Here is a 15,945-nt window from a genome sequence, read left to right as displayed (position 1 = left end):
TAATCCTTAGTTTTCTGGCTGGCTGTACAAAAACAGCCATGGGCCAGATTTGGCCTAAGGGTCATAGTTTGCCACTGTGGTTGGCCATAGGGATCTGACAACAAACTTCTTGGGTTCCAATCTCAGACCTACCATTTATTACTTGTTTGAAATTGGTCAGTTACTTAAACTCTGTGTCTCATCTGTTTCTCATCTATGTGTGTAATAATAGCACCTGATAGCCTTGCTGTGAGAATTAATGAGTTAATATATGTTAAGTGGATGATACACTTAAGTCCATACATATGTCTAATGACAGTATCTTATTATTTCCACTCAACAGATAAATGTGTAAGGGAGTTGGTGTGCAAATCTCAGCAAGTTATGCAAGTCAATCTTTTTCTCTACCAGAGTTGTTCATTCAAGAACCAAATATCTCTTCCAACTCTCAAGATTTTATGATGCCAGTACAGTACTGTTCCCTTACCCAAGGTTTCTGTTACCCACAGGGTCAATCATGGTCTGAAAATATTAAATGGAAAATTCCAAAAATAAATAACTTATAAGTTGTTTAAATGGCACACCATTCTGAGTAGCATGGTAAAATCAATTACCATCCCGTTCTGTACTGCCTGGGATGTGAATCATCCCTCTGTCCAGTGTATCCTGTCCATTAGTCATTTAGTAGCCATCTCAGTTATCAGATCCACTGTCACAGTATCACACTGCCTGTGTCCAAGTCACCCTTATTTTACTTAATAATGGCCCCAAAGCACAAGAGTAGTGATGCTGGTAATTCAAATAAGCCAAAGAAAGCTGTAAAGCGCTTCCTTTAAATGAAAAGGTGAATGTTCTTGATTTAATAAGGAAAAGGAAAGCATATACTGAGGTTGCTAAGATCTACGCTAGGAACAAATCTGTCTGTGAAACTGTGAAGAAAGAAAAAGAAGTTCATGCTAGATTTGCTGTCTTGCCTCAAACTGTAAAAGTCATGGCCACAGTGCATGGTAAGTGCTTAATTAAGATAAAAAGGCATTAACTTGATACAATAAGATATTTTGAGAGAGACCACATTCACATAACTTTCATTACAGTATATTGTTATAACTGTCTATTTTATTATTAGTTATTGTTGTTAATTTCTTACTGTGCCTGATCTATCAATTAAACTTTATCATAGATATGCATGTATAGGTAAAAACAGAGTATATATAGGATTCGGTACTATCCACAGTTTCAGGCATCCACTGGGGGTCTTGGAATTTATCTGCCGCAGATAAGGGGTGGAGGCAACTGTAATGCAGGAAAAAAATCTATGTAAAAAGAGTTCAATTTAAACTGTGCACTAAAATAATTTAGCATGTAACTACAGATGCACTGTCTCAAATCTTTTCATTTCTCTCCATCTCCAAGCAAGCTAACTCAAATTACGATCATCACTAGCCCAGGTTTCCACAATACCCTCCTACTAGCCCAGGTTTCCACAATACCCTCCTAAATCCCACTATACCCACTCCAATCATATCTCTACAAAGCAGACTTAATCTTTTCCAAAAAATTAGATATCTAATCATGTCACCCCATTGCTAAACATCCTTAAATGACTTTCCATTGCTATTAGCACTGCGGCCAAGCTACTTTACCTTAATGTGGCCCTTGACTACCTCTATCCTCTCTAATCTCACCCACTATCTCTCTGCCCTTTGCTCTCTCTGCTCCAATTGCACAGTTTTTCTTTTTATTTCAGTTCTCCAACAATGCCTGCTCCCTCCCACCCTGAGGAGAAGAGCCTATGCAAAACCTTTATCTAATGTCACCTCTCATCTCTTGATGCAGCCACTGCCTGTTCAATTCATTGAGATTCTTACACATATGCCATTTCCTTGGGGGAAACTTCCCTGACCTACTCAAGTATGTCAGTGCCCATTATACATTTTCACTGCATTCTCTACCTCTCTTTTGGAGCACTTATGACAAATTGTAATTACATATTAATTTGCATGATTATTATTCAAGAGTAAAGTCTCTTTCTCCGACTAGACTGTAAATTCCAGAAAGGCAGGATGTTTTTTGCTCAGCACTACACCTCCAGGACCTATCAAAGTGTTTAGCATATAGTAGATTCTTAATAAATATTTGTTGAATGAGTGGATTCAGGAACAAGGGATGTTATATTTTATCTGTGTGGGTGTATAAAATAATTTGTTCCCAACAAAATCCTTATGTAGTTTGCATTATTACATCCAACTCATAGATGAAGAAAATAAGGTTAAATAGGTTGACTTAGCCAAAGTCACCCAACAAGTTACTAGCAAAGCTGGAAGTGGAACTTTGGTTATTCCTCAAAGTCCATTTCTTTCCAATGTTTCATGTGGCTTCACTTGGTGGTAAGAGGTCAAGAGGCTAGAATCTGTTTAAAATTAAAATTAAAATCTGTTTAAATGTACAGAAAAGAGATAACATAGCAAGCCTAAAACTTCAATCTTAGTTTGCAGGACTGATCCTCAGCTGGCATCTGGAAAGCTGGATTTGGAGAGGATTCCCACCATTCCCAGATAAGAACAGCTCATTGTATCTGAATTGTACAAACAAGGTATTTATGCTGAACACCAGCTTTCCTTCTAGGAGTTCGGAATTCTGGTACAGGGGTTGCCTCTATGACTAGCCCCGAATAAAAACCTTAGGCACTGAGTCCCTAATGAGCTTTCCCAACAAATAACGTTTCACATGTGTTGTCACAACTAGTTGCTGGAGGAATTAAGCTAATCCTCTGTGACTCCACTGGAAAAAGACTCTTGGAAGCTGTGTCTGGTTCCCCTGGACTTTGCCTATGTGCCTTTTCCCTTTGCTGCCTTTGCTTGGTATTCTTTCAATGTAAAAAGTCATAGCTATCAATATGACGATACACTGCATCATCTGAGTCCTCCTACAGAATTGCTGAACCTGAACATTGTCTTGGGGATAGCTGACCCATTATGCTTCTAGCTACAGGCAGCATTTCTTCATCTGAAAGAGACACTATGGGCCTAATTGATTATGTCTGATACATGGCTGAGTTTTACATTCTGGGCTCAGAGGCCAGGCTAGAGAAATACAGCAAAGACTCCAAATAGACTCCATAAAGGAAATATTTGGTAGATAAGACAATCATACCCTGCTCCTCCGCTGATTGAGAAGCATTTCATTTTCACATAACATTACTCAAATACAAACTCAAAAATGAGTCAATGTGTGAACTGCTGACCAAAACAAACAAATAAACAAAAGCACAATCTTAACGAAAGAGGTGACGATCCCACTGTAACCTGTGCAGTTCATGTACAAAAAATTATCGGACGTTTGGTGTGCTACATTAAGGAGAATTTTGACAAACATGGAGTTTGACCAGCATGGTTAGAGGTTTGGCAATCATTTCACATATTGAATAATTGAGGAAGTGAGAATTTTTCTACCTGATAAAAAAGATTCACCACCTCTCTACCTCACCATATTTGAAGAGAAAAAATAAAAAGGATTTCCTCTGTTTTATTTTCAAAGAGATAATTAGCTAGGGGAAGAATTAATGGAGAGGAGGCAAATTTTCTATGAATACTGTCTTACTCTGTTCAGGCTGCTATAACAAAACACCACAGACGTGGTACCTTATAAACAGCAGAAATTTATTCCTCCCAGTTCTGGAGGCCGGATGTCCAAGATCACAGCACCTGAACGAACACGTTCTGGTGAAGGCTTTTTTCTTGGCTCATAGCCAGCACCTTCTCCCTGTGTCCTCACATGGTGGAAGGGGCCAGGGACTCTGTGGGGTCTCTTTTTTAAGAACACTGATCCCATTCATGAAGGCTCTGCCCTCATGACCTAAGTGTCTCCTATAGGCTCCACTTCATCGTCTTCAGATGTTAGGATTTCAACATATGAATTTTAGGGAGACACAAACATTCAGACCATTATAGTTACCAACCTGTTGACTAAAAAATATGGCTATTTTATGAAACACTTTCATCCATGGGAACTGTTATAGTGGGCAAATAAGAATAAGCTTTGGTCTCTGGATATTTGCTTAAGTAGACCTTCTAATGAATATCCTTCTCACAAATGGGATCAAATATTTCATAGTATAAGCACCTTCATAATTTTATCATGGTGAAAGGGGATGGGGTATCTTCGGAACCTCTTTTATAAGAGCACTAACCCAATTCATGATGACTCTACCCTCATGACTTAAGGATCTCCCAAAGACCCCACCTTCTAATATCATCACCTTTGTGGGTTAGGATTTCAATATACGAATTTTGGGCAGCCACAAACATTCAGGTCATAGCAAATACAAAGTACAGTTAAAAGCACCCAGACTGAATGGACTGTCTTGGAAAAGCAGCATTTCCTATCTTTACAAGTATTAAAATAAATAGCACAGGACCATTTTCCAGAATTTATGACTTGGAGAGCACAACTGATCCCTTCAAAAGTTATGAGATGCATACCTTGAATGTAATTTTAATGTCAAAGGAAAAAGGACCTGCCCTCTTCACAGCCAGAGCTGACTCCAATCTGTTGAATTTCAAGGGCTCAAAGGTTGCAGCAGGACTTCCCTGGTGGTGCAGTAGTTAAGAATCCACCTGTCAATGGACGGGACACAGGTTCGAGCCCTGGTCCGGGAAGATCCCACATGCCACAGAACAACTACGCCCATGCGCCACAACTACTGAGCCTGCGCTCTAGAACCCACGAGCCACAGCTACTGAGCCTGCATGTCACAACTACTGAAGCCCACGCACCTAGAGCCCATGCTCCACAACAAGAGAAGCCACCGCAATGAGAAGCCTGAGCACTGCAACGAAGAGTAGCCCCCACTCGCGGCAACTAAAGAAAGCCCCTATGCAGTGAAGACCCAATGCAGCCAAAAATAAATTAATTAATTTTTTTAAAAAAAAGGTTGCAGCAACCTCCAAAATAGAAAGATGTACCAGTAATGAGAACCTCCTTTGAGTGGGATGATATAACCCATCTGCTGGCCAAATGCTTTAGCAGAGAGTTATGACCCGCCTGCCAGAAATTTGGTCCCAAGGTTGTACGGTTTGTTCAAACAAGTTATTGTGTTCGATTTACAATCTGATCTACTGCTCTTTATTCCATATTTTGCATAGGCACTGAAAGTATTTCCCAGACTCATCAGCAAAGGGCATCAATAATAAAGTTAATTACCAGAACAAAACAGCAGGGGCTGAGATCATACACTCTTGCTAATTCACCTACAAATGGAAAAAGAAAGAAAGAAAGAAAAACCCACAAAAAAACAGTTGTCCTAGGGCAGAGAACATCCTGAGATGCACTTGTGGTCCATGTGAGACAAAGCTGCAAGGGTGAGGTGCCTGAGCCAAGATGACCTTTATTTCTCGATAATGGAAAACAAAAAAATCTTTTTAAAGAAGTCTGCTTAACCTAAAGGAATGAAAATAAATCAATGTGGGACGCAAAATTAGAAGCAGACCTGACAAAGTGTGGAGGGGCTGAAAGGAAACAAATGAAAAGTCGTAACTGTAACTCATCATCTTCAAGTACATGGAAACATTTGCTTCTCCCACTCCACATTGCCATGAACACATTATAATTATATACATTTTAAGAGGGCATTTTCTATTGTACCCAGGTAGCATAAAATGAGTACAATTAATCTGAGCAGCAGCCCATCCTCACCTGCCTTGAGAGTTTTATGGCATCTTTGCTGGCAGTTCAGAATCCTCCCCCACAACTTGCTAGTTCCCCACAATGTCCAACAAGTTGAAGTTGCCATATAAAAGATTACTATAAAACCAAATCAGCACATTAAACATTTCAGGGACATAAAATTAAATGTAGACGATGTGACATCTACAACTATAAATACCTTCTCCTATGGAATTACTACAAGATTCCAAAAGAAAGCTTCATTATTCACTTTGTGTCATAAAATGTCATAAACTATCATCTTTATATGAGAAATGTCTTATTTTTTTGGAGTATATTCCAGAAAATAAAAGAAATATTCTAGTATTCACTATGCCAAGTTAGAGATTAAAACAATATATTTGTATATACACATGACTGCTTTTTCCTTCTGCAGCCACTTTTTGTAATTTAATTTTTGGACTGGGTGATAAAGTGGGAAGTGATATTCTTTCCCAGCCCTTTCTCCCAGACATATAGCTGACTTTCCCTCAGGAGATACCAATGATATTGTTCTTATGGATGCGTCAAGAGATGTCAATGCATACAATGCCAAACACTTTATAATCTATACCCCATTTTGCTTCTTTTTCCTTTTTGCAATTTATTTACACTTAAAAAAAAAAACCAGTTCACCAATTTCTTCAACTCCCCAACTTTTGGCAATCATGAATCTGTTCTCTGTGTCCATGAACATATATATATGTGTGTACATACATATGTGTATATATATGTATATATGTATGTGTATATATATATATATATATATAATGTGTGTGTATAAATATATATATGTTTTAAGATTCCACATGTGAGAGCAAACAGTATTTGTCCTTCTCTAACTTATTTCATTTAGCACAATGCCCTCAAGGTCCATCCATGTTGTCACAAACGGGAGGATTTCATTCTTTTCTATGGCTAATGATATTTCATTGTATATATATGTACCACAGCTTCTTTATCTGTTCATCTATCAATGGAAACTTAGGCTGCTTCAATATCTTACCTATGGTAAATACTGCTGTGATGAACATGACTGTGCACATAGCTTTTCGAATTAGTGTTTTCATTTTCTTCATATAAATAACCAGAAGTGGAATTGCTGGATCATATGATAGTTCTATTTTTAATTTTTTGAAGAACTTCTATAATGTTTTCCATAGTGGCTGAACCAAATTTACATTCCCACCAACACTGCACAAGGGAACCTTTTCTCTTATTAGAGTCTTTATTTTAAAGTCTACATTGTCTGATATAAGTATAGCTACTCCAGCTTTCTGTTGGTTTCCATTTACATGGAATATCTTTTTCTATCCCTTCACTTTCAGTCTGTGTGTTTCCTTACATCTAAATGAGCCTCTTGTAGGCAGCACATAGATGAGTCTTGGCCTTTTTTCTTAATTCATTCAGGCACTTTATGTCTTTGGATTGGAGAATTTAATCCATTTAAAGTTAATTATTGATAGGCATGTGCTTATTGCCATTTTGTTAATTTTCTGGCTATTTTTGTAGTTAAATATTTTTTTGCATCTTTTTAAAAAAATTTACATATCTCTGAGATATTTTCAAATGGAATCCAGCAGCACAGTATTCCATTACATGGATGAACCATAATTTAATTACCACCATGCTAGTGGCAGATATTAAATTATTTCCAATCTAATACTGTACAAAAAAAAATCTGCAATTGATAATGATGTATATAAGTAATTTCTTACATGTAAGATTGTATCTGTAGAATAAATTCAAAATAGAATTTCTGAGTCAAAGGTTTCCTCCCATTCATTATCACTATTATTATTTGACTTTGTTTTTTTTTTCCGTACGTGGGCCTGTTACTGTTGTGGCCTCTCCCGTTGCGGAGCACAGGCTCCGGACACACAGGCTCAATGGCCATGGCTCACGGGCCCAGCCGCTCCGCGGCATGTGGGATCTTCCCAGACCGGGGCACAAACCCGTGTCCCCTGCATCAGCAGGCGGACTCTCAACCACTGCGCCACCAGGGAAGCCCTTGACTTTGTTTTGACATATGATTTCTGCCAGGCAAAATTTCCTTTCCTACAATATTGTTTTTATCAGCCATTAACTCTTACATTCCTAGGTTTGTGTTATACTTTAGAAAGTCTTTCCACATGTTATAATTATAAAATAATTCTTCCATATTTTCTTCCAGTTTTTTATATATTTTTTTCATATTTATTTCTTTTATCATGTGGCTGAAGTGGAATAAATGAAATGCTGAACCTGTTGAGGCTTTCTCTCATATTATTCCAAACAAGGAAGTCCTTGGGTTCCATTCTGAATTTTATAGATAGATACATAGATAGGTAGGTAGGTAGATAGATAGATAGATTTCTTTTATAGATAGCCCTCTCGTTTTATTTTATTTTATTTCATTTCATTTCATTTCAGTCTGCTCAGCACGCGGGATCTTAGTTCCCCGAGCAGGGATCAAACCCGTGCTCCCTGCAATGTTTTACAGAGAAATAGTAATTATTTTAACTATGATCGCAAGGTGACCTATGATTTTTTAAAGACAGAAAAAAAAAACAAAAAAATGTCTCAAAATATACAAAGGCTGAGAACACTAAAAGTAACAGGAACATAATACTGTCCGGTAATTTGTTTTTCTTTAAGTAAAACTGGCTTTATAACACTATTTTGATTGGATATAAAGTCCCACATAAAAGGTTCTCTACCTGCTCCCATCTGCCACACTGACAAAAACTCCCCTAAGATGGAATTATCTCTGACCCAGTCAGCTCCCTGTTGTCTAAGTGCCTGATATTCCTCCCTTCTTATATTTCTTCTTTCAGTTTTCAATAGTGACTTTCTTGAATTCTGAACCAGGTCATATGTTAAAAGACATACATGGATGATTCTCACTGACAAGTCATTGTTGAACAAGTCTGTGGCTGATCAACCTCAGGACCTTGAGATAACCAACCTCCCAGAATGGCCTCAGTCACATCAGTCATGGCTCATCAGAACCCCTGCACCACACTTCCAGATCTAGGTTGATTCCATAGGGTAGGGATGGTGTGGTGTGTGGGTAAGCATGCACTTCAACATGCGGCTCAGAACTCTTGAAGGACAGCAGCAGAAGAAATCTACCCAACTGACCTTTCACCCTATATCATGCAAGACAATATAAAGCCCTGAGCATGTTAACTTTTCTAAGTTCAGTGCCCATTATAATGTGTATGATAGGTCAGTTTTAACAGGAAGCCAAAGATCCTTCTGAACATGTGTTTATATTCTCCCGGTGCCTGAAGTACAGTTTAATTCAAGTTTGAAATTGGGGGAAAAAATTCAAAAAGATTGGTATCATATAGCAAACACAATTATATGATTAAAATAAGTCCTTATAAAGAGCCAGTCATTTTAAGTGTTTGCTTTCAATCCATTATCATTCAGGCAATAAAGAGATAGAAAGATGTATACTGGTACATTACCTGTGTTCAAGTAAAATATTTAATTTGATATGTAACACATAGTTGACACTTACTTGTTGACTTTAATGGTTTCTGTGATAACCGCCCCCACCCCCACCCCAGGCCTCTAAACACCCACCCCTGAGGCCATTTAACCTCCATCCCAGAGTTCATACCAACCTCTTCTCAGTCCTCAGGTGCTTCCATGCCAAGCTCTTCTGCAGAGACAGGTTCCTTTCCTCAATAACTGGGTTGTCTGTCCTTCACTTTTCCCATCAGTGATCAGATACCTATCATGACATATTATTTCAATAGACGACTAGAATCTGGTTTTGTACCTTCTTCCTCAATTTTAGTTCCTGTCAAAATATTCCGGTCTCAGAGCCAGCACCCCAAACGCTTACCAGGAAAGGCCATACGTGCTGCCTCAGACTTTGCATGGCTCACCATTCTCAAGATTTGCCCAGTGCTAATGCTCACAACCTCCAAGTTCTCTGCTAACCTTCTACTGTCCAAAACTTACTCCACAAGAAGAAAATCTGAATCATGGACATAAGCATTCACTAACAGAGTTCCATTCCCCTGATTGTCCTTTATCCTGTAGACATGTTTCCTAGTTTCTTTTTCAGAGAAAAGTTTTTGTTTACTTCATTCTTGGAACATTCTACCTCTGGCCCTCCTACACCCATTTTAGTTTCCTCCCGTCTCTGGGGATTGCTGAACTTTGAAGATTCAACTGGTTCCTTAATTCAGACACTCCCAGTCTGGTCCATCATGCTGATGTCCTTGTCCAGCAGCTCTCAAACATCAGCTTGCATCAGAAATACACAAAGCCTTATTAAAACATGCATTTCTGGACCACACCCCCAGAATTTTTGATTTGTTATGTCTTAGGAGAGGTTCAGAAATAATTTCTGTGCACCAGGCATCAACACCAGGAGATGCTCATAATGCTGAACAAGGATCACATTCTAAGAACTACATCCTAGGTAGGCCAGTGAATATACACACTTCGGTATCTCTAATTCTAGATAACAGCCCAATGAAGAGGTTAAACAATGAAGAAAGAAATCAAAAGTAGTTGGGGGGGGGTAGTGCCATAGAAGAAAAAAAATTTAGGGGGCCTCAAAGATGGGATAAGACTTAGCTAGTCAGAAATGAGGAGGAAATAATAGTGTTTTCAGTATCCAGAACGACAGGAAATGGTTAATCGCAAATCATAATTTAGGAGTGAGAGAGACCAGCTGGCAGCTGAGATGTGGCAGACCATGGAGGCCAAGGCCAAGGGCACCGAGCTCTGTAAGGGACAGGAATGCCACAGAAGGGTTTGAGCAGAGAATTAACATTGTTAAGGTGCCATAATTTCATTCACTCCTTCAAAAAATATTTATTGTAGGCCTACTATATGCCAGACACTGTTCGAGAGTTTGGGGATTCCAGAGTGGACACAAGAGACAAAAAATAAATCTTTGCCCTCATGGAGTTTACATTCTAATGCAGGGGGGCAAAAACCAAAACAAAAGATAACTTCATCTAACTTACACGGCTAAAGAGAAAGGAGGAAGGGGCATAGGGAGTCTTGAATTGTTGGCATTTGGGATAGCATAATCAAGTTTCACGGACAGGGTGATGTGAAGTGAAGGAAGTGAGTTAGCTCTGCAGGTATCTGAGGGGATGCTTTCCCATAAGTGGAAAGAACAAATACAAAGAATCTGAATGAGCTAGTTTCAGGACTCATACATGCTTGGGGGAGAGAGGGGAGTACACTACAGGCACCAGAATACAGAGGAGACTAAGCAAGGGAGAAAATGAGATGCATCCAGAAATCAGAGTGACTAGATTGTGCAGGGCCTAGGAGGTCATTGCAAAGATTCTGGCTTCTACTCCGAATGCAATGGGAAGCTCTTAGAGGATTTTGAGTCAAAGGACGCCATAATAGTTGTTCAAATACTAATACTATTACTATTACAACTACCACTGTTGCTGCTGCTGATACTAATACTAATAATAGTGTCTACCATGTAGTTACTATTAACTCTTTTAATCCATACACTACAGCTATTCCAATTTTATATTTAAATATGTTGCCCAAGATTAAACACACCATAAATGTCAGGACCTAGATAAGAACCCAGACAGCCTGGCTCCAGAGTCTGTGCCCATAACTGCATTACAATACTGCATTCCAAAATCTGACTAAAGTTTAAATCTGACAAAATCTGAATAAAGTTTATTCATTCTGGTTGCTATGACTGAAAGAGGTCAAGGGTAAAATTAGGAAGCCTGACTGGGAGGAAATTTACAACAATAATCTAGGCCATGGCGCTTCCCTGGTGGCACAGTGGTTGAGACTTGGCACATCCAATGCAAGGGGGCCAGGTTCCATCCCTGCTCGTGGAGCTGGATCCCGCATGCCTGCCGCAACTGAGAGTTCACATGCCACAACTAAGAAGCCCACATGCCACAACTAAGGAGCCCACTTGCTGCAACTGGGACCCGGCACAACCAAATAAATAATCTAGGCCACGGGGACACGCACCAAGGAGTAGCAGTAAAGAAGGTAAAAAGTGATCAGTCTGGATATGTTTTGATAGATTAAACAAGACTGACTGACATTAAATGTGGGATTTGAAAGAAAGGTGTGAAGGACTCCAGACTGATTTAAGAAGACTAACCTTAAAAGATTAGTCTGCTGCACGGGTAAAATGGTAAGAAAATGTTTAAATCAAAGGCGATTACTGTGACCTTCAAGATGATACAAAAGCTAAATGCCACACTCCCTGTCCTGAAGGAGATACAGTCCTTATAACTTCTCTTTTGTTACTTGTTTGCTCCTGGAGCAGTTATGGACCCCAACTATCGACAACCTAAACATAAACGAAGTAGTTTATTTTAATACATAAAATAGGATCATGGCTGAGCTCACCCTAAAATGTAAAGCTTTTCTGTACTTCATAATAGTTATTTAGATTCTCACTAGTTTTAGGCAGAAATCAAAATGCAGAGGTTTTCTCTTTTTTTAAAATCTATTTTTGTAGAATAAGCAAGGCATACTTGCACATTCCTGTATAAATGCCATCACTTTAAGTCATTAGTAAGAAGTGTCAGATTCGATTAGAACATGTACGTAGGGGATTAGAACATGTACGTAGAAAAGCAACTGGGGAAAGAAATATCAGCTGCTGGCAAAGAGCACTGTTAGAGGAAGGTCACTGTGAAAACGTTGATCCCTCCCCCTCTCTCTTTCCCCATCTCCTGAACAATCATAGTCAATTAATACCTCACCCACTGGTTCCTCAAAAAGAAGAACAAAAACACAGCAAGTCCTGAAGTTGTCATAAACAACATACATATTTAAAGCAGATGTTTATAAAATAGCTCCCTTTTGAATGCAATCTACTCTCAGCAGTATAAATCCAGTTGGGGGGAGATGCTCCTGTATACTGGGTCAGGGTGTATCTGAATGAGTCAGCAGCTCAATCAGGGACCCTGTGTATCAGGGACAAAGATCCCCTAGTTGGAAAGCTTGGCCAGTGTCACATGGGGCCAGTTGCTGCAAAGACTCCTCAAAAGTCCAAGCTCTCAAGAAGCCTCTACACACCAGAATCAAAGACATTCCCACTGCTGAAGGGGTCCTAGCATGACTCATCAGAGAGCTGCTCTGATGAACAGGGATAAGCATTCAGTATTTCTTAGCATAGGGGTACCTCTCCAACATTCCTCACTCCCTCTTAATTCCAAAATTTCTCAAAGTAGAAGAAAACTCACAATAATGTCATTAACTGGTATAATGTTAAATATTCATATGCCTCAAAGAATCTGGATTAAATGACACTGTGTATTTTTTCAGAAATAAACAACATAGCTTAAAACAAGAATAGAGAAGATTTCTCAAATTCACAAATTACTCTCTGTTAGCATTTTTTGTCATTGAGAATTCCACTTATTTAAGCTGTGGGGTCTCTTTTTTTTTTTAACATCTTTATTAGAGTATAATTACAATGATGTGCTAGTTTCTGCTGTATAACAAAGTGAGTCAGCTATACGTATACATATATCCCCATATCCCCTCCCTCTTGCATCTCCCTCCCACCGTCCTTATCCCACCCCTCTAGGTGGTCACAAAGCACCGAGCTGATCTCCCTGTGCTATGCGGCTGCTTCCCACTAGCTATCTGTTTTACATTTGGTAGTGTCTGTATGTCCATGCCACTCTCTCACTTCGTCCCAGCTTACCCTTCCCCCTCCCCATGTCCTCAAGTCCATTCTCTACGTCTGAGTCTGTCTTTATTCCTGTCCTGACCCTAGGTTCTTCAGAATCATTTTTTTTTGATTCCATATATATGTGTCAGCATACGGTATTTGTTTTTCTCTTTCTGACTTACTTCACTCTGTACGACAGACTCTAGGTCCATCCACCTCACTACAAATAACTCAATTTCGTTTCTTTTTATGGCTGAGTAATATTCCATTGTATATACGTACCACAGCTTCTTTATCCATTCATCTATCAATGGACACTTAGGTTGCTTCCATGTCCTGGCTATGGTAAATAGTGCTGCAATGAACATTGTGGTACGTGACTCTTTTTTTTTGCAGTACGCGGGCCTCTCACTGCTGTGGCCTCTCCCGCTGCGGAGCACAGGCTCCAGACGCGCAGGCCCAGCCGCCATGGCTCACGGGCCCAGCCGCTCCGTGGCATGTGGGATCTTCCCGGACCAGGGCACGAACCCACGTCCCCTGCATCAGCAGGCGGACTCCCAACCACTGCGCCACCAGGGAAGCCCCGTGACTCTTTTTTGAGTTATGGTTTTCTTAGGGTACATGCCCAGTAGTCTAATCTTTCTCTAAATACTTTTTAATAGAAATCATTGTATAAAATACTATAATTAAGCAAAGAATTCCAAACAAATATAACCTCTTCCTGATGCTTCATGTTCATTTCTTACTGCACCTTCCAGTGATACAGTAATTCCCCAAAATGCATCTCATTCTCCACAGCCATTTATCCCCATAATGAGGGGGCTCAGACATTATTTTTCACATGCTGTTTCAGATCTTTAATTTCTTGGTCTCCATTTTGATGTCTGAGTGTCAGAATGCCTGCTTCCACCAGTAACACAGCACGTTTCTCCAGTTACCTCCCCCTTATAATTTTTATACTATATTATGTACACAGAGGTAGAAAACTCATTTGTTCATACTGTATATTAAATAAATTAAAGATGGCTTTCCCATCTTTAATTATAAGTAATATAAAGAAACAGCTGGAGGGTTAGATTAATCATGGCCAAAAAAAGAAAAGTACAAACTATATTAAAATTAAAATTGCTGTATTTTATAAGTGTTCACCAATAATAAAATGATCACTACCACACGAAGTCTTCAGAGATTTATCTTGCAGCCTGCTTAAACTATATATACTCCCCAGATGCAGTTTACAAAATAAGTTCTAACACTAAGGGGGTTCTACTTTATATTGAAAGAAAAATCAGGCTGCCCTAAAACATTCTCAAGCTGAAGTAGTGAAAAATATCTCAGGCTTCCATGGTATTTGCTGAAAATTTGTGTTGCTTTGCTATTTATTCAAGCAGTACGGAAAAAATTCAAAACTCCTTCGGGGGAAGAAAATACACACGCAAACATGCACACACCCTACCTACAAATTCATCTGCCAAAATAAAACAAGTAGTATTTGACGAGAAGAGAACCCTCTAGACAAAAACTCCATACTCTTCATGCTTTAGAAGATGTAATTTTGGACCCTGCATGTGTAATACAGTCACCTAAAGAGCCCAGAACTCATCTCAGACCAATTCATCATTCATAATCTCTGGGTTCTTCTTATTTCCCCTTTCAGAGAGGGAGATCACCGTGGTCAGAGAGAAACTCTTGCGCATCCAAGGAGCACCACAGAGGCAGGGGGAGCTGGAAATTTCAGCCTGTGGTAGGAAAACGGAGCCCCCAGCCTCAGAAGAAGTTTATATTCCTGAACTACAGATTTAAGCCTTGACTCCTCTCTACCTCTGAGCTCTGCAAATAATCCTCAACAACTTCTACCTTCATTCTTTCAACAACTAGTTGCTAACCATTCTCTGTGAACCACGCACTGTACTAAATGTTAGAGATACGATCATAAAAAAAGCATACACTAGAATTGAGGATAATCTAAACTCCAGGAGCAGATGTATCCCCAACTCCTAGTTGACGCGTAGCAGGCACTCAATAAATAGCTTTGAAAGAATCAACCGCTGTCTTCGTGGATCTTACAATACAGTGGGGGGTAGGGCTGGGGTGGCAGACAGTAAGTAAATAACTGCATAAATAAGTACAAGTGGAAATTATGGTAAATGTTAAAAATGAATGCAAACAGGAATGAGGTGAGAGATTTTAACAGAGGAAATTGTTTTAAATTGGAAGGTTAGGGAAGAACTCTGAGGAACTAGATTAAAGCTGAGACCTGAAGGAAAGATGACTCCAGGTGAAGAAATGTGCTATTTGAATATGAGGGTGGAATTCAATATTATCCTGCAATATCGACATTTCAGAGGCCCCCTCTTTGTCATCTATTCTGGGTTCTCTCACTACTGCCCCTAGAGAGTTAGAGGATTGGTAACAATGTCCCTTACTGTGTCACTGACCAAATGTTCCTGTCAGAAAAGCAATTACCGAGTTACGATTTAACACCATTCCTTCCTTACTTTTCAAAAAGAGGAAGAAAATATTTATCCCTTTGAAAGTAACTCTAAATTAACCACAACTGAAGCTACCATCTACTGTTATTTAACGTTCTTCATTAAAAGAAACCATTTTTTTCTAAACAGATTTTT

At 39.2% G+C, this 15,945-nt stretch overlaps 1 protein-coding gene across 3 annotated transcripts in view; it reads right to left on the bottom strand.

Moving 5' to 3' along the window:
• Window positions 1-15,945, bottom strand: part of PLOD2 (procollagen-lysine,2-oxoglutarate 5-dioxygenase 2) — a 107,986-nt gene that overhangs the window by 70,539 nt on the left and 21,502 nt on the right. The window contains exon 2 of one of the 3 annotated variants that reach the window (XM_029214692.1): window positions 9,297-9,406. The exons of the other annotated variants lie outside the window; for them this stretch is intronic. The gene's annotated coding sequence lies outside the window, so the exon portion shown is untranslated. The remainder of the gene's footprint in view (window positions 1-9,296; window positions 9,407-15,945) is intronic. 3 annotated transcript variants of the gene reach the window in all.

Source organism: Monodon monoceros, unplaced genomic scaffold (assembly GCF_005190385.1).
Source record: "Monodon monoceros isolate NGI ecotype Baffin Bay Population unplaced genomic scaffold, NGI_Narwhal_1 Super_Scaffold_11, whole genome shotgun sequence".
NCBI lineage: Eukaryota > Metazoa > Chordata > Mammalia > Artiodactyla > Monodontidae > Monodon > Monodon monoceros.
Note: the sequence above shows the minus strand (reverse complement) of the source record. Positions and strands in the feature narration are given on the sequence as shown.